This window comes from Saccoglossus kowalevskii, chromosome 9 (assembly GCF_978046115.1).
Source record: "Saccoglossus kowalevskii chromosome 9, keSacKowa6.1, whole genome shotgun sequence".
Taxonomy (NCBI): domain Eukaryota; kingdom Metazoa; phylum Hemichordata; class Enteropneusta; family Harrimaniidae; genus Saccoglossus; species Saccoglossus kowalevskii.
The window spans coordinates 23,867,628-23,888,574 of NC_140649.1; the positions used below are offsets into that span (position 1 = coordinate 23,867,628).

General features: G+C 34.1%; 2 long non-coding RNA genes across 2 annotated transcripts; both read right to left on the minus strand.

Moving 5' to 3' along the window:
* Nucleotides 1-7,459: 7,459 nt before the first annotated feature.
* On the minus strand, nt 7,460-10,211 carry LOC146739004 (uncharacterized). Its single transcript, XR_014930589.1, has 4 exons — nt 10,151-10,211; nt 8,084-8,180; nt 7,895-7,966; nt 7,460-7,751 (listed from the first exon to the last, which is right to left on the minus strand). It is a non-coding gene; the product is annotated as an uncharacterized LOC146739004 (long non-coding RNA).
* Nucleotides 10,212-13,264: 3,053 nt separating this feature from the next.
* On the minus strand, nt 13,265-14,246 carry LOC146739005 (uncharacterized). The gene is made up of 2 exons (XR_014930403.1): nt 13,958-14,246; nt 13,265-13,844 (listed from the first exon to the last, which is right to left on the minus strand). It is a non-coding gene; the product is annotated as an uncharacterized LOC146739005 (long non-coding RNA).
* Between the last annotated feature and the right edge of the window lie 6,701 nt (nt 14,247-20,947).

Sequence of the window (20,947 nt, forward strand, 5' to 3'; positions counted from 1 at the left end):
TAATGTCGTATTAAATATTTTGAAACGATATTATATATTTGAGTTATTTGTCTGTACTTATAAAGTAAATTTGCCCACTGTACACAAAAGACGCGAATCCGGATTGCTTTAGAGGTGTCCGACCCCAATCGATTGTGCCCTGAAATATAGTGGACGAGCGACTTGCATCACTATTAGGTGATATTAGGTGTGTTATATATGCGAGTGAGAATAGCATATTTTCCTAAACAGACAATGTCACACGACCCAAGTAATCAGGAAAACACATATGCATATCATCACTAGTAATGACCAGGTGCTAAAGGGTATGACTCTGCATACAATTAAAAAGGCGAAAATATCCCATGACTTAGTATGAACTCATACCTGTTGTATACAAAGCTTGAACTACAACCAGACACAGTTACCGTAACTGAATAAAGTTTTAAAAATCCATGTCGTTCATACTCCCGGAACAGGCAGTACCTCTTGTGGTGTATTTGTAATCAAAGACTTTGGTGCTGTGTCAGTAGAAGGTGTCATTGTTGGGTTGAATGATGGAGAGACAGCTTCTGGTGACTCAGGTGCTAAATGAGTGTCAATGCAACATGTTGATGGTGTAAGATTGGAACGTATATTTGGTGGTACTGGTGGTTATGTTAACGTTAGAGGAGTTTCACCTTCGCCAGGGAGGTGTGATACAGGATTTTGTACTGGTCAGGAATTCTAAAAATTAAAATACTAAATATTTGACATGGCATGACGTTTGTCAGAGTTGGTTACCATGGAACTTGTGGATGTTGCAAACACCAATCACTGAGTAGCAAGCACAGTCAATTGACTTATTGTGGTTGCAGTGTGAATAGCAAGATTCGCTATTGTAAGTGTGCTAGTCTATAACGAGTCGCTAATAGGGAATTGACACATTGTAAATTGTTTCCTTGAGGTAAAATCTCACACGCCAATAAATCTCTGGAATGAATGCAAGAATCAACATAATTATTATCTGTAGGAGAAGACAGTGATGTAATAGTTGCACGTGTAGTGATGACAACATTATTGACTTGTGAAAGGGTGTACTGAACAAATAACTGAATATACACCCTATTATTTGCTGATGTATTTATTGACATGATCCTTAAATTCAGATTTATGATACTTGGTGACTGGGAAAATTAATTTAGTAGCATTATCATTCAAAAGTCATATACTTCAACATATCACGGATTGCTGAACATGATAGCAACATTGCTCGTCATACTACCAGTACATAGATAAGACTTAACTGATATTTACAATCACTTTTAACTTGGGACACTTAAATCATATACATCGTTATGAATCCGAGTGTACACATTTAATAGCGACAGTGGTAGTTGGTGGCAGTTATCAACATTTGCACGAATTTAGCTGCATTTGAACGCCTCTGAGTTTTTTTTATGACTGATGACTTATAATAACTGTATCCCTCATCAGTATTACATTGACTCATATTTATATCTGTATCCCTATTCTTATTATGAGTAGTAATAATATATTTACTTATGATTACTCATATTATTATTGAAAAGGTCACATTAACATCTTTGTTATTCATGGTTTACCTTAGACTAGTCTTGCGTGAAATTCAGGTGAGATCGTGACACTGGGGATCAAACGATCAAACTTGGTATACAAGCTGGATAGGCTCATTCATTATTTTATCTATTTTATGTTTAGCCCCATTGAAAATGTAATATGATATTAATATTCCATGAGTATGTGACGTAATTATGTCGTCATCATTCAATCTATAATAAATATTTTGTTCATAGATTTAGCAGCAGCAAGTTTATATGAGTTCGAGATTAAATGAATAAAACATCAATTTTGACATAAACGACACATATGCTCAATCAATCTGATTAAAATAAGATCCTAGTTTGGGCTTTTTTTTTTTTTTTTTTTGTTAAAATAATATCATTAATATTTTGTTCATACATTCTATTATTTTTTTTTCAAAATTTATTTGCTAGTATTTCTTTTAAGTTTTGGTAATCGCGAAAGCCCACAAGGATCTGACCAACTACCTATACAAATCGCGTTCAAGTCTCGTAGAATCAGAAACCAATCAGAACTCGTGTTACAAATCACTTTCTAGAGCAGGAGAAGCGACACAACAAACAAACACATGAACAATGGTGGACTTGTTTTTCTGCTGTATTTTTTCAGAAGACGTATACTAAGCTACATTGAACAGTGCAAATACGTAAGTTATCGCTATCGATAACTATTCACGTGCCTTGTTTTTTGAGCTGCCATCACAGTCACTTGGGGGCTGAAAAATCAATAAATACTAATTTTCAAAAAAAAATCATCCGCTATACGTATATAAATAAACAGGTTGTGAAACACGGCACCTAGTAAATCGACACCCTGTCGGTTTCAAATGTCGATTTCTTACCTTAAAATGCGAAACAAAAATTTTAGAGGGGATCAGGTGTTACGTTAATAACCATTGTTCATAATCGCTAACTTGGTTTTATTCAAAACTGCACAAATCCCGCGTTTTCTGATCATATCCGACGATTTCATGAACGAAAATGGCCAGCAGCCAGAATCAAGGGGGATTCGCACAGAGTTCTGGGTAAATCAAGTGCGCATACTCATTTTAGCCAATCAGGCGTGCCGTAACAGCGAGTATTTCCTTGATTTACCCAGAACTCTGTGCGAATCCCCCTTGATTCTGGCTGCTGGCCATTTTCGTTCATGAAATCGTTAGACTCGTATGTATTTAACCCTTATATTGCCACATCTTGTGTATTGTTGTGAAATCTGAGGACATACATATAAAACTACTCTAATTTGTTTATTTTTACTCCAAAAAAAGCTATAAGAATTGTTACAAAAGAGGGATACTTTAGCCATACAAAACTATTATTTTATAAACTAAATGTATTAAATTTAATTGAATTAAGAACCATGCTTGTAATGTATGTTTATCATAAAAAAGTCCCAGAAAACAACTTAAAGTACTTTACAAATACCCCTGAAGTACACAGCCATAGTAGAAAACATTTAGATTTCTGTATAAAATATACTCAATGTGTATGTCATGTTATGGAGTCAAACTTTGGAATACTACCGGTAGTAATATCAAAAATTATATTAAATATTGCAATAGTCAAACAAAATTTAAATATCTCTATGTAAAGAGTCTGTTAGATAAATACAATATCCAAAAAATGCAGTAACTTTGTATCTATTTAATGTTTAACTTATTTTGTCAATTATTTCCCCCTTATATTATTTACCAGAACCTTGCCATGCCAAAATCATCACATCCCCTATAATCACAATGTATACAGGTGGTAATGCTTCTTGTTGCCCTTTTCTATAGCTGTTATATCTGCTTGTAATTTTAATTCTTTTTTGTATGTCACATTTAGCGCTATAGAAATAAAAGGCTTTGTTATTTTGGTTATCATCCATATGTGATTTGTATGGGTTTTAATGACAAGCTTGTAAAAGCTCAGAATACAAATTGGAGGTGTTCATGATTTAAAAATAATTTGCACGAGTAAATTATCCCCAACAGTAATGCCATGTAGATACATCAATGTATACTATCCCTATCAAATTTGGTGCAAATCCTTTGACTTGTTCACGAAATAATTTTCTGGAACACACCTTAAACTCACACTTGAGCCAAAAATGAATCATATAATTTGTAATAAACAATTATTTATTTACATTAATGATCTGTTTTTTTTTACTCTGATTTTAAATGCATACATGATCAACAAAGTGATATGTACGTGTACAATGATTTATTCAGTTTGGTCTGCTTCCAAACTTTCATTAGAACATGAAGACTGTAATGAATCTGCCAACACAGCATCCGATTCTAAACTGCACGTGACTCATCACTCTCTGTATTGGCACAAAAATGAACCATATATTTTTCTACACAGTTTGCATGAGAGTCGCAATTACTACAAGAACAGTTCCGTTCACATATATCACAGCAGTTGTGATGTGATTCCTTGTTTTTTAAAACTGTTAAGTCTTTACTGGATGTAAAATCTTCAAATAATTTAACTCTCCTACAAAGAGTATCATTTTTGACATAACTTTTTAGTTCTGGACAAATGTCGCGTAACATTCCACCGTGATAAAATAACGCGGCATGAGATGGTTTACCATCTCTTCCAACTGTGCCAGATTCTTGTATATAGCTCTCGAGATCAAATGATGGCCCATAGTGAAGTACATGGTATATTGATTTCATGTCAATGCCCAAGAGCTGATGTACAAAAAAATAATCTCAAAATTAGAAGTAGATAATTTAGTAAACTCTTTTAAGTGCGATTCCTGGACTGTATTATCCGTCTCGCTGTGATTGAGGGTATTCCACCTTAAAAAAAATAATAAAGTGTTTCTGTTGCATCAATAGATGAACAGTATACTATTGTCCTTTGGGATTCATGTAGATCTTCTCGTAGCTTGTCGACCATTCAATAAAATGATGATGGGATATCTCGTTGAATCTTCAAAACAGATAGTCTGATATTATCTCTGTTTGGGCAAACATTTACAACTTTGCAGTCTGCATAATTAAATTTTTTCTTAATCTGATTTTGCAGACATTTTGATGCTGTTGCTGTTAATGCCAAAACTATCTCAGTTCTCTAGTTCGGAATGCTCCTCCTTGTGCCTTTCGTCTGCTTTTGTTACTTGCTTCAGATTTTTCACCCCTGTTAAATTGATCAAAAAAAATATGCTAAATTTAGATGTTAAAAAGATTCATGTTGAATTCAAGATTATGTCATGTTTGTCATAGTTTTATCATTATTGGTACTGGGCCATCAGGATACTCAAAATAAAATAAATAAAATCGAGATTACAAGAGTCCAAAATGTGGTACATGTATATGGTAATAATGTTTTTGTTTTTTGTCACTTGCTTCTCAAAAAAATCTCTGACATAGGATGAAAAAATTGTATATTAATATAGTTATACAAATCCTAATATTGTTGAAAAATTTCATAAAATTTACATAAGAATTTAGTCAGTTTCTAGATTATATATACAATGGAAGTTCTTTCCCATGATGCAGTAAGTGGTTTAGAATTACAGATTGACTCAAAATGTCTCAAGTGTCAATTATGGAAATAACATGCATACAAATATTACAAGCAAGCATGCAAGCAATATACTTACCACTTTTGAATAGTATGAACTTCATCAACTACCAATAATACAATCTTATCACCATGATGTTGATGTAGCATGTCTATGAAGGTGTGCTTTGTTCCCCTGGGGTACCATATATATAGGTTGGCAACTTTCTATTAATCTGGATATCTCTGGCCATTTTTGCACTAAATCCCAACAAAGTCAAACTGTCTATCTGGAAGAATTACCTATTAATCAATCATTTAGAAACTAATCACCAAGATATTAAAATAATAACAGGAAGTATAGATTTCGAAATGAGATGAACCAGTCAAATTAAACAATTTCCAGTGACAGTAGAGGATAGAGGGACTGTGACTTGGTCTTTCATTAATGAGACAGGAGGCGACAATATTAAAACACAACCTCCTTGTATCCTTGCTAATGTGACTAACATGAGTGGTAGGCGACTGACTAATTATGTCGATTCTACTTTATGTCATTTTTTATTATCCAAGAAACGTTCCGAGCGCCTGTGAATAACACTCGTGTTTTCATTTATATCCACACAAGTACGCATTTTCGCGTATATAAATATTGTTACTTGACTAAACGGCCACCAATACCCGACATAGTTCAATCATAATAGGAAACATGTCATATTCATCAAATACTCACCTCATGGTCAATTATTTGTTCGAGTTTCTCGCTCGATTGGCCGGTAAGCGCCGCCATTTTTTTCATTTTTTTTGTGACCACTTCATGCGCACGCGCAAAGTACATCACCATGTTTTCGTAAGGCGCTCTGTGATTGGTTGACTAATCCCGTCAGCGGAGAGGTACTTGAACGCGATTTGTATAGGTAGTTGGTCAGATCCTTGTGGGCTTTCGCGATTACCAAAACTTAACAAAAATACCAGCAAATAAATTTTGAAAAAAAAAAAATAATAGAATATATGACAAAAATATATATGATATTATTTAAAAAAAAAAAAAAAAAAAAAAGCCCAAACCAGGATCTTATTTCAATCAGATTGATGCTCAATATAAGGTCGTTGGCTCGGTTTGCCCAGGTCAAGATTATTGTTTTATCTAACATATAAATTATGATATAATATGACTTTTACAAAACTATGTAATTACAACAGAATTTTAATATTTCGTCGAAATTTGATAACATGACGTCATACATCCAATTTCATACAAAGAAACTTTCTTATTGCAGATTTGTATTTAACATAATTTACTCTCTTGTGTGCTTGTTTACAATAATTGTATTAGTTGTTCACTGGTTTTTAATTTGGCTATTTTTACTGAAAAGTAAAATCTGCTAAATTAAATGCACCTGAACAATGTTACTACAATCACACGTTATATTTACCGTATAAACATGGTTATGGAATCACGTATGTAAATGTACATTTTATACAACCAATTCATTATTCCCGAGGAACTAGGGAAACTATCAGGAGAAATAATGTTCTTGATTACTTAAAAAAGTTAAAGGCGACGTCTACATATACGTTATGTATAACAATTATCTGTACTACCAGACAATGACTATATAACCATTGTCATTTACACTGCCTCGCCTAACATGAACATTTGTATTAACCCAAACACAAACACAAAACAATAAACCGTAATAACCTGCAATATCCCGCCATTTAAAAAAAAAAAACTAAAATCACCCAACCTAAGTCAGAAATCATGTTTGCTACGTTTGAGCTATGAGACTGAATTAATCAGGTTTCACTGTTTGTCCTTAACCATTTTGATGACCAACTTTCATTCCTCCTGATTCCCTCGGCTCTTGTGTTATGTGTTTTCCGACACTGTAATTATATATCCTTTGTAGCGTCATTGTTGTTTCTACGTATAAAATTATTTCTATATATGTAGTATATTATTGATTACATAACTGTTATGTCGTTGGACTTAGTCAGTCTTTGGCCACTATGTTAAAACGACAAATGTGATATATTTACTCTATATTTCTTTTGTCTCAAATTGCTAACATTTATTTTCAGTCGGAAATAAGCAGTAATATGCTTCTATATCAAATCCATATGCAACATATAGCAAACGAAAGAAACACAAGTACATGCCTACGTATTGTTTAATTTGCTATAATCAACCAATCAAATATATGATATTTTGTGTGTCTATTGAACATTACAATCAAATACGTAAAACTAACTTCGCGTATATGCAATGCCACCGAGCATTGAACAGAGTAGTCTTACATATCATTTCTAATTCAAGTGGGCCAACAAACTATATCCGGTAACCTACTAGTTACAAAATCAAAGACGAGTAATAATACCATGATTTAACGATTTTATTCAGTACAGCTCATTTCGATAAACTTTACATTGACATTGATCTGAACATCGCCCAATCATTCTCCTTGAACCCAACATATTAATTATATACGTATCATTATAATGTAGAAATATTAATTAATATCCGTTTATATAATGCAACAGTATGTGAAACTAATTGTAACATCATTACCGCATATATAGTGTGAAAAACAATATAGAAAATTGCACAAAATACATGTTTGTGTCTTCGTGGTTATCTGTTTCTTCTGTCAAATATCTCAAGCGTTACTGAAATAAAATCCATTTTTTAAAATATTAGTAAACTTTTACATAATGCTAAGTTGATGATTATTATGCATGCAATGAATGACAGATAGGACATGAGTGGTTGATTATCATAGTAGCTTAATATCAAATCAATTCATATTTACCTCTTAGTCTACTCAATATTATTCTTAACTCAGTCCCGCTCATTGTCAGGTAATTCGTATTCAGCCTCAGTTCTGAAACGAAAATTAAAATAATTTGAAATGAAACATGGATATCAGAGCAACTTTCAAATAATACGTCTATTGAACTGTGGATATAAACAAATGTTACAGTGCATAAATTGTACTCACTCCGTCTTATTATCTGTAGAATTCTGGTAGTTGATTTCTTGGACTTTTCCCAAGGTTTGATATCTTTTATCTTCCAAAGATGAAATATCTTCATAAACTAAAAAAATAAAACTAATTATATTGTTGAAAGCCGACTTATATAAAACACATTGACTGGTCAAGTGGTCAATAGCATGAATCTATTTATTGAATTTTGAGTCGCCAACAAAATTACTTCAATTCCCATAAAATTACTTAACTGTGGGCGACTCCCGTGAAGGCAAATCGACGTGTGACATTCCCTGAATGAAGCCAATCAAAGCATGTTTGATGACTTGAATAAAACATGATATTATTTATTCATAATATTTAAAATTGAATCTTTATATTATAGACAATCATTTAACAATGAACGGTCAACCCAACATAATTCATATTAAACTAATATTAGCTGCTCGTTTCCGGTATTCTAGGCTATAGGCTGCTGAGAAGCACTTATCGAATCCGACTGTGAGTTTTGAGAGTTTATAAATAAATGAAATGCAAAGTAGCTTTGTCCTCCCAACTGCCCATTCTTCAAATATAGTGTATATTCCGCGCACTGCGAGATATCATGACAACGGTTGCCAGCCACGTGACACATATCATTTTTTTTAATTGGCGTCCCAGCATAACGTTGTGCGTTGTTCGTTGTCTTAATTTTGACACTTGCAATTCATTTGTTTTATCGTTCTTTTTGCGTTTATATGAGCTCAAGAGCCTTATACGTAAATTTGATTTTTCAATATCGAATTCAACACCCCTTGCAGTGGCTGGTATCGGGTCTAGATGAGACAATGTCAGACCATTGCATCCAATAAAGTGCAGTAAACACACGCCCATGCTTGGCTAAGTCCCCCCACACCAATTTCTTTAAAATGCCCCCAATTTTATTGTTTAATCATAAAACTTTGTCTTTGATCATTGTTTAACGAATATTGGTAATTGTTTTTATATGATACAGCGTGGATATCGACCGTTGTGAATATGTTGCGAATGTGTACAATGTAGACCGCGTTAAACTACGCTTCGTCAATGACCTGTTAATAAAAAATTCGGTAAATGTCATATTCAGTTTAAACTAGCAAAAATTGCTAGTTAACAGTTTGTTTTTTTTTTAAAAATATGACGTTTATTCGCAGAAATCAATTCCAACAAATAATACTTCGACATCGACAATTCACTTTCGCATTGCGTTACTAGAAATTCTTCAGGAATTTCCGAAGAACTGCTTCGGTACAACACATCATTTTGATTGGTCAATGATAAACATGACCTATAGGTCAAAAGGACGTTGCTGCAGCTCAAATCGTGCAAGAAAACATTATGGCGGAAAGTTTGCGTACGATCCAAAACATTCGAAAATGAAGATAATGTGGAGATTTTTGACCACGACTGTGTTCCAATAGAGTTTAACAATTTCAACCTCGTAAATTTGGGTGGTACTTAATTGATATTTTACAAAAATGTGCATATTTTTGGGACCATTTATGTTTCTTCATTCAATAAAGACGAACATAATTTGGTAATTAAATTTCCCTCACAGACGTAATATCCCTTCATTTTGTCGCTTGGTGAATTAAAATTTTATGAGCGGGGGCTCGGATAATCGCCTACCCCTAAAGAATCACGATTTACTGAGTTGAGGACACTGGCGCTAACGCGGTAGAGTACTGTTAGTGTCTTGCGTGATCCGGTGTCTTTCAAAGTCATCGACACGAGAACAGACACTGATCCACAGATCACATTTCTCAAGTTGTGTTTTTGGTTTCGGGAAACGAGTAAAAACACATCAATCGTAAAATATTTTAGATGAAATCAAGAATCACTTTTGCATTCACCGCAAGAGCACCGTTTAACTCCCACTGAAGCGCCTTTGTACAGTCGATATTGTTGTGAACGAATACGACTGGAAGCGGTAAGCTTGACCCGTGTCACGTGATCGCGACTTGTTACTTAAGACGTCAAGCTTGACCACGCGAGATCTCGCAGTGAGCGGAATATGACTTATTAGCACGACTTTATCAGAATATGAGGATTAAGTATTACCTTTCATTTCTTCTGAGTCAACGGATTTTCCAGGATTGTCATAATCACACTCATCTCTGCCACAAGAAAATGCAGTGAAATTGTTGAAAAAAACGACGTAATAAACTGATTTAGATAGCACGTTAATGAGACTTTAATTTAATATTTTACTGTAGTGGTGAGATCAGTTCAAACAATAACTGAATAAACGACACCATTTGCAGAGTTTCATCTAAATCAATACGTCTATTTGTACATAAAATATAAATCAATATTAATACATGTACTTGCCGGTGATCACGTTTATTGAGTGTATTCCGTCGGCGTACAATAACTATAACCACGACAATGACCATCACAATCACAACTGCCACAACCAATCCTACTAGTATTGGTAGAGGATTAGCTCTGTCATTAACACTGCCAACTAAAAGAAATCAGCAGGGTTAACGTTTACGATTGTTTTCTCAACAGTCGTAAAAATGATTTGTACAAACTATAGTAATAATGGCATTAAATTCAGGCGCTACTTTTACTAAAACAAGATATTTTAGGCTTTACCAGTGAACATCGCCAGCCCCGTCTCTCGCAACACAACACTCTGATTCTGTAATTAAAAACAGCAATTAGTCTAAATTGGTGAAGGCTGGCGGTCGTCACGTAGCGCATATTCTAATTTCATGTAACAAAAAATATATATTACACGCGTTGTGTACGTCGCTATGAGTCCCAAATTGAACACGGCGCGGCGTGACGACCACCGCATTTTAACATTATCATTCCATGTATTACGTTTCTCCAATGCCCTAACATATTTCACAGGTTGGATATTCATAATTCATTTACCATTTTGAAATATTCACATTGAACTTTAGCTAGGCTACTTGACAACATAGTATATATTTTAGTATAGTACGATAATATGTGTTTCAATGTCTTACTCCAGTAGTATACACTGCTAATCCGTCGTATATGGTATATTGTTGTCCCGGTGTTAATGGTGTATTTATATAACCATTATATTCTGCTCCATCACCCACTGTAAGTTGATTAGGGATTTCATTCAGAAGAAATGCTGCTATGATATATTGATTGTTTGCTATACCACGTTTTTTCTTCAGTTTAATCTCTTCTACAACTATGATATATTGCCTATAACAGATCAAAATTAACAAATAATGTTTAATAGTTGCTTCCATCATTAAATGCCAATTATTCATTTATTATAATATTCAACATAATATTATTACGTAATATTTTGTAATTCACTCACAATAGATCAGTATCACTTTTTATATCAGTATGCGCGACCAGATTTGCTAAATCAATTATAATGGTGTTATCTTTGAATATATAATTGCTTCTCTCTCCTTGAATTGGTAGAATGACATCAATGCTATCATCTACAAAAAAAGAATGCGTGTATTACATCACATGATGATGATATAGAAAGATTATGGATCAGATTAAAAGTAGGTGAAGGGCAAACATTGAGTTTATGTGTGGTATATGTTCCCCTAGAAAATACAAACAAGGATGGGGTTGATGAACTGTACCATGAATTTAGAAGGATCAAATGATCAGTATTTATTGCTAGGGGATTTTAACGGTAGAATTGGGAATATTTCAGGTGATAAAACTGTAAATAATAATGGTAAAAAAATAATTTCATTAATAAATAATGTTGATCTTTCATTGTTCAATAATAGTGATATTAGCATTGGTAAATGGACATGGACCGCGCCGTTGGAGGCTTCCGGGAGTCGGGTTGTTTGAGAATGACACAACACTCGATCATAGATTATACGTTAACAAATAACAGCTTTAAGTATAATGTAACAGAGCTGTTTGTAGATGAGGATAGAATCATTGATATCGGTAGTGACGATAGTATTATGTATGCCACTCTAAACATTCCAAATTTAAAACGAGACCACAAAATAAATAAAAAACAAAAATGGGATATAAACAAAAACACTGATTGGAATAAATTTCAAAATGTTTTAACCACCAAGTTATCATCTTTTGATGATACTGTGCGTTTGGCAACTTTAAAAACAAATAAACAATCAGCATGTGATGAAGTTTGGAACCAGTGGTCAAAAAATACAATTGAAACATGTCGTGAGGTTATAGGCAAAAAAATTACATCAAGTACCGGTAATGCTAAACCATATTTTGATCAAGAAATTGAAAGTGCAATAAACGAAAGAATAAACACTGGGAAAAATCGTTGGTATACGGCGGGTACATTAGCGTATTCGCACGCGTATATTCCCGATATTCGAAGATATACGTTGGTCGGCGCACACGTGCATTCAACGTATGTACGGGGAATACGCAACGTATATTCACACATTCGGAACATACTGATACGTAAATATACACAGCAGTATATTTACGCAGACCGGAAGTATACAGTACGCACATTAACGTACACCTAATGCAGAACAATGCTGTCTAACGTATTCCTACGTATACGTAGCGTATACGGTCACGCAATAAACCAGTGCACACAATTAACATCGGCGTAGATCTACGTATATTTTGCGTATACTCGGCATATTTAAAGCGCATGCTATTGGCTGATTTTTCAGGAACATTTGCATACAGGTCACATATTTTAGGTCATGCTTCATTTCCGGTTAATCATTCACGTAATAATTTGGTTCTTGGGCGCCGCACGTGCTTGTAATTTTTCTAGGTACTAGTATTTTGTTTATAACAATACCTGTTACAGTCATATACTCGTAAAGATAAAGAAATGGTTATTGCCACACCCATGGCCATCCCAGTGATCAGACGTTGTTTTTTTTATGAACACAGGACCAGCAACGAGGCATTAACCCTTTCTTTATCTGTAAGTTACAAGTGACTGTTCTCCCGTGACTTGCATCAGACTAGATCGCATACCACAGGAAATTAAACGTGGGAGGTGATTCACAATGACATATTTGGCCACTCGATGTTCAACACAAGTATGATCAGGGAAACGTGAACAGTTCATAATCGGAAATAACGTTTACAGTAGATCTACGGTCAACGATAACACATTGCAACTAATGCAATTTCGTGTTAATTAATATTGAGGAGTTGTTTTTGGGTAATTGCAAAGGTGGGAATAAAAGACATACATTTGTGATTCAAGTGATTTAGTATTTATTTGTAATAACAATACACACACTTACAAGTACACAAATCTTCCTCGACATACATAAATAAATGGGGTCTTAATTCCAATTTAATTGAAGGTGAAAAATAAGTTCATTTAGTGGACTTCTTTAACAGAAATAACGAAATTCAACAATTAATGCATTTAAAGTCAAGTAATTTATAAATTCAATGAAACAAAAGAAATAAAATTCCAGTTATAAGCTAAAAATATTGAAAGGGTTTGGGTTTGGGTAGGAATCAGAAAAAAAATCACGCTGGTCATCAAAACTTAGGGCAATCACGTGGGGTTTGACAGGTACATGGTGGTCCTACTTATTTCTGGAGCATGCGGATCGGTTGCCTCCTTGCCACTCGGTTGTCTTAATTCAAAATCAAGTCGTTCAGTGCCATGACCTGAATGTCGGAGACCTCACAATGAACATTCCTTTCCGATCTTCTTCGCCGTCTTCCTCATCTGACATCATAATGTCCACAACTTTCGTCACCATCTCCCACATCTCTTGTTCTTCCTCTTTAACTTCTTTTCCCGACATTCCGTCAGCTGCAATGATAGAAATGTTATTTATAACTAACACTATATTTATTATTACTGCTATTTTAACAAGCTTGAATAAAACGAATTCAAAATTATAAAAACTATAAATTTACACTTACTCATCTCCTCCTTGGTTCTTTATTTGTTTTTTCCAAGCTGTATAAAAACACTCTCGTATTTCTCTGTCATTTTCTGGTAACAGTACCTAAAATAGAATATGTAACAGTTTAATTGAGATTTGTCAAGCAAATTTGAATAGGAAAAGATGTTGTATTATAATGTTTGGTGACCTGGACAGTTTTTACTCAATATATTACCGACTCAACAGTGGGCAATGAGATTCAAACCTACCTCACGCTCAAAATCAAAACGTGCTAATAATTGTAGTAATAACTTATGTATTTTATATTTAAAATTATAGGGGTGAAATATTTGTTAAGCAAACGCAAGCCAATCACCAAGAATAAAAAATGCACGCGAGCTGTAGCTGGAACAAACGTTGACACATTTAAGAAAAAATAAAAAAAAATATAAATAAGACAGCGTGAAAAAAATTAATTGCAATGGTCATATCCCGTGATTTCAAATGTTTGCCTCAAATATTATGCAACATAAAACTGTTGTTAAAATGCAAGTTGGTATGATGTATTAGTGCTATATGACTACATTCACCCACACTTGCTTACAAGAAGTCAGTAGAAGACAAAAGATTTTGTTGTTAGTGTGGGGAAACGTTGGTCAGCTTGGGGGGAAACAGAGGTGTTAATCCGAAAATTCATTGTCTGTTCTTGTTTGTGATTGGTTCAGGCAACGTTTCGAGGATCGCGTCGTAGCTCCTTCGTTGGTAGTGGGAGCGTGTAAATGGCGAGAGCCGGGTTACCATGAAAATTGGGTTACCGCTATCGCCATTTATACACTACCATATTTTATTTAATAAAACATTAAAACAAGAGACTGTATGCAAGTCTAACGCCCACTTTACACTAGCCTGTATCGGTTAATTGCTGAACAGCCTGAGCCCTTTGTCAATTTGAGTAGAGCCCTTTGAAAACAATGAAAGATCAGACAAAAGCATGGAACAACGGACATCATATGGTATAACCAGGCAAACATGAATTACTAGTAATTTGGGTGAAGAGGTCAATTAATTAGATCGGACATCAATTTTCGACTTTCGCATACTTACGTTTTTTTCTGACACATAAAATAAAATTGCGTATATAGTGATTTACAGGCTGTAATCAAAATCGATCCACTGAATACAAGTTATAATAGTTACAATGAAATGGTTTGAACTAAGTGTGAAAAATTGAACAGTGACTTTTCTATGCGTGTTTGAAATGACACAGCTAGACACGCTACATCGACTGAAAGTTAAGCACAACTTACACAAATACTGCAGGGTCAATCCGGACACGTTGATTTTCAGAACTTCTAAAAGGGTTGATATCATTCTCTTGTGGTGACATGGTGTCGGTTTTTAAAATAGCACGCTTTTTTCTGTCTGTTTTGATGTAGCCATGACTTCCTTGCGCAAACGATTTACTGTTGTAACAAAAGATCGCATAATGTTGGTGATCCGAGATGCTTGAAGACTGTGGGCGAGATCTATCAAAACTTCCGAATAAACTTTGACTTGGTGAAGATCAGCCTGAACGCTGAACGTCAGACAATTGACAACTACGATGGAAATGGGACATCTTGTTCCTGGATTAATGCAACAATTACGTAACTGATTTCAAAAGGGCTCATCACTTCAGTCACGTTAGCGTATAGCATTTTGTTAGTAGGGGTGTGCGATTGCGAAATTCGACATTTCACAGTTTAATCATGTTCGATTATTATTTTATTTCCACCAGTAATATAGATATTTGTTATTTTACTATTCTGTACGTACTAAAAACGTAGTGTTTAATTTGTTAGTGACGACGGTTCCAACTCAGCCCATAATGATAACGTCCAACCAGTGTATTGCGCCCTCATTATTTTGGACAGTGTTCTACGGACGCCTGTTCGCGCAAAGAATTGTGGGACACTCTACCACAAAGATGAAATGAAAATATATACCCGAACGAGAGAATGCACCATTGGAGTATCTCTCACCACAGTCCCTCAAGGTGTTGAGGGACTGTGCTCTCACGTACACCATAGACTATGGAAAACGGAAAATTTCTAGTAAAATGTATTTAGGAATTCAAATGATAGTAAGAGACAAACATTTATTTAAATTTATAAATGAAACCTGATAACAAAATACAAGTTTACAGACAGATTCGGAAAAGGATCGTCGTGACCCAAGTATAAATAGGCTTCTAAACAATATGAATTATTTCTTTGCAATTCTCGCTGCAGTAAAAAGTAGATGTATGTGGCTATGAATATCACTGCAGTAATTCAATGTTGTATTTATGACAATAATTAAAGTTAAAATTAAGATTTTGTTGAATAAAGGTACAAACAAAAATGAACCGGTAAACCGATGCGCTGCTAAGCATGAATAATTAACTGATGTCAATCGATGTCACGTGATGTGAATGCACTAAAACATAAATCGTCAGTCTAGTTTACACAAACATTTACACAGTTCCTAATATGTTGCCAAGTACCACATAGTAGGTTCAACCATAGACTGTCTATGGTTCAACGAAGACAATGAGAATTGTGTTCGCAAATCTGAAACGTCACTGCAAAGAGTACTAGCCAGAAATATCCATAGTTGTTTGAAATGAAAATGCGATGTTTAGCTTGTTCACTGTATGTGTTCCGAGTGTATGTGGTGATATCACAGTCACTCTACTAGTAGAGTGACTGTGGTGATATAGATCGTATTCTGAAAATAACGCAACGTATGATGGTAAATGGAATATAAATGAAACTCCGTAATCAAACGATCCCTAGAAATGGCGATGACGGCAAATTCGACCAATTTTGTTACATGTGTCTCAGTGAGAATTCATTTCACATTCCTGGTATGGACTTTGTGGCTATTCTTACCAAAATGCCGATCCGCCAACATTCACGTGTACGAGACCACAAGCCGGCCCCGAGAAACACGCACACGAATCGAATGGAAAGTATTTTAACACTCGCCAAAATATTCACACCTGTATTGTTCGCATTCATTCAGGCTTGCGAATGATATTACAATTAATCAACGTATACTCTATTGTGCAATTTCCTGTCTTGTGTTCGAATTCACCAGTGTATAGTGAGACAAATGAAGACGTCCCGTTAATATCAAAGCGATGGTACACTTCAGTCAGGAAATGTTTTTTTTGTTTTATTTAGAAATTAGTAACAACCGTTTCTAAATTGTACCTGTACATAGCCATTTCTCAATTACATGTACTCGGCAAAACAGGAGACGTTTTTAGATCGATTCAAGGCGCCATGCGAGTCAACAGTTCCGGTAAATATTTATTATAAGTACTGGCGGCCGCGATCCCAAATAAAACCGGACAATTCCACGCGCACAGTATTCTCCACGTATGCGTAAATATACAGACTTCGTAAAACAACGTTAATTGTACTACGAGAATGCATGTAAAATACGTACGTATACGCTGCGTGCCACTCAAGGCGGGCATGTGTAAAAAAACCATAAAAATACGTAGCGCATATGTACGTATATTCCACGATTTGTATACGTAATCATATCTGCGTATACTAAACGTATACCGTGAATATACACAACATTTATATCTGCGTATACAATCGTATATCAACGATTTTGCCCAGTGAAAATCAAATAAAAAACACAGAGAGTGGGTTAAAGAAAACAGCAGTTACCATGACAATGAAGGTGAAATATTATGGAATAAATATCTAGAAGATAAAAATAATGTCCAACATCTTATAAAACAGAAAAAAATTGAAAACAGGGTTAAACAGGGTATTGAGGTTGGTAAATGTGGAGGTAAATCAACTCGAAAGTACTGGTCAAGGGTTCTAAACAAAGAACATAATCTTCAATTGTTCTTGACCAGGAACATAAATTAATCATCGAAAAGATAATGTTAAAAATGTTTTGATAAATTATTGGGAACAAGTCATCAAAACTTGTATGAGAAAGATAGTTTTTTCAAAGAATCAAAAATGTTTGAAAAAAAAGTTCAATAGCCAATTCAATAGCCAAGTATGAAGAGGATTCATCACAAAATGCAAATATTATCTCCGTAAAGGATGAACAAATAAATAAAATAAAATAAGATCTCAAGAATAATAAAGCTGCAGGGCCAGATGAAATCACCCATGAAATCATCAAAGGTGGTGGCAAAGTAGTGACAGATTCATTAATATTGATATTTAATATGTGTCTTCACCTTGAAGTTGTTCCTGTTGATTGGGGGAAAAACATAATAATACCATTATACAAGAAAGGCAGTATAACAAATCTGAATAACTATCGAGGCATTTCACTCAGTTATTGGAAAAAAAATATAGTAAAATAGTTGAAAAAGAATTAACCAATTTGGTGGAATCTAATAATATTTTAGGGGGAATTCAAGGTGGTTTCAGGAAAAACAGACGGACAATTGACCAATTGTTCATTCTAAAAGGGATAGCTTCAATTCGTAAACACCAAAAAAAGCATACATATTTTGCCTTCTTATATTTTAAAAGGCTTATGACAGCATTTGGAGAGAAGGTTTATGGTATGCTTTATGGCAGAATGGTGTAAAGGGCAAATTACGGCGTATAATAAAAAAATACATATAACCATATTGAAAGTAAAGTATCATTTGGCGATATTGAGACAGATTATTTTACACAGAATGAGGGTTTAAAACAAGGATGTGTTTTATCCCCAACGTTATTGTCAATTTACATAAAGGAATTCAAAAAACTGTTAGATGATTCACTACTTGGTGTTAAATTAGAAATTTGTATAAATGGCTTGTTTTTTGCTGATAATGTGGTGCTTATTGCACCAAATGAGGACCAACTCAAATCCATGTTAAATGTCACAGTTTCTGTGGAAACTATGGAAGATGACGATTATTGAGGAAAAGTCGAATGTGTTGATCATTAAAAAAAGAAACAAAATCAAAGATTGGCAGATCGGGAACTCAAGATAAAAGAAGCTTCTGAGTATAAATATTTGGGTTATTGGATTACACGTACCTTGTCAGATCATACACAATGTACAAAGATGTCTGAAAAGTTTAACAAGTTATTCTCCATTATGAAATCTATTTTTGATAACCAGGCAATGTGAATAGAGTAGATTATGGCATATCCCTGAGGAACCACATTGTTAGACCTGCCTTAGGGTATGCCTGTGAGTTACTAATAGTTAGTACAACAAACATGGAAAAGTTAGAAAGAATGCAACATACAGTCGGGAAGTTTATTTTGGAAGCATGTCGATACACAGCAAACGAAGCCGTTCTAGGGAACCTGGAGTGTATAACCATGAAAAGTAGAGTCAGTTTATTAAAACTTAATTATTACAGGAGGTTGTGTTTAATGGAATCAACCTGATGGTCAAACGTTATTTTTAATAAACTAATTGCAGTTAAAGAAGAGAATAATCTGAATAAGACCTGGTCATGGCTAGATAGCATTGAAGATATAGAAAGAACTATAAAGATTAACAAAAGTCAATACACTAATCTGTCTGAAAGAAATATTAAAAATATGATTGTAAACAGTGACGAGATTCAATGGAAAAAAATGGCAGAGAAATCAAGTCTCGTTCATTATAGAAAATTTAAAACAAATTTAAAATATTGTGAACAATATTTAAATTCTGTATCCAACTTCAAGGGCACCCAATTAAAATTCAAGGCTAGATACTGCACTCTTGGTTTGGCAAATGAGAAAAGGAAATTGGCAAACTTGGATAACAATGATTGTATTTGTACATGTTGCAAAAAGGAACGTGAAACACTTTAGCATTTCATATTACATTGTGAATGTTTCTCAGCACAGAGAAAAACCCCAATGGAAGGGATTGAAATGCTCTTATGCACCAAAAATGAAATAAATTTATATAAAGACTTCATAGCAAACAACGAAGTGCTATGTTTAATCCTGGGTGACAGTAAATAGCAGTATAATTCTTGTCTTGTGTGTCTTAATTGATGCCATTGCGAGTAGGAAAAAGTAAACAGATAATCTTTAATATTTTTCCAACGTACAATGTACTTTTTATATAGTAGTTTTCTTATTTCTTCTACTTTTAGATGTTTTTGTTTTATATTTTCATGTAAATTAGTTTCTATTTTGTCTATCAAACGTTTTTCTTTAGCCTTTGAGTGAAATGTATTTTTATTTGGTGCAGCTCCTAAGTTACATAGTGAGCCCCTGTTACAAAAGGGAAGAAATAAATAAATAAATAAATAAAAATTCAAATTATCAAAGTAAAATAAAGATACACAATCAACTGAGTTCAGAAAAAGACTTCTCGTCTCAGTGGAGGAAATAGTTGACAAAACACAACCTTTATAAAACACACACAGTTCGATTGTAATTTTAAACACTGTTATCGGCTGATTAACTACTGAATAATAAGTCGGAACAAGACATAAAGAATCGCTATCACAGGTTGTGTGGCCATAGGTAAATTTATTCCCATGAAAACACAAACTTACACTTTAAAAATCCTTCACAGCTAAAGTAATGCAACAAAAAATGACGAAATGAAAGAATTACTAGGTTAATATTAGACATACCTGTCTCAGCTGTTGTGATGCTTACTTCAGAGCTTGCAATACCATATCCAACACTAGTCGACGCTTTTACCTGGTATTTAATGCAACGTAAAGATACATGCAATATTAATCAAAATTTTGACACAATCTGTATAAGTAATGGAAGACAAAATCAGTATGATATAGGGTAACTAACCATAGAGGGATATGTTAATGAAAGAACATGTAATTGTAAGCACATACATCCAAGGTAGCAGCAAGGCTGTATTTCAATTCATTGTCTGAAGGCATAATTATTGTAAAACTTGCAATATGATTCAATGTCCTTTGAGTACCAAAATGAGATACCTTTACAGAATATCTGACATCGTATTCCAGGTCTGTTATCTGGTACTTCATGACATCTAATAGATCATTCGTTATTTCCAATGATATGAGTGTACTTGGGTCATT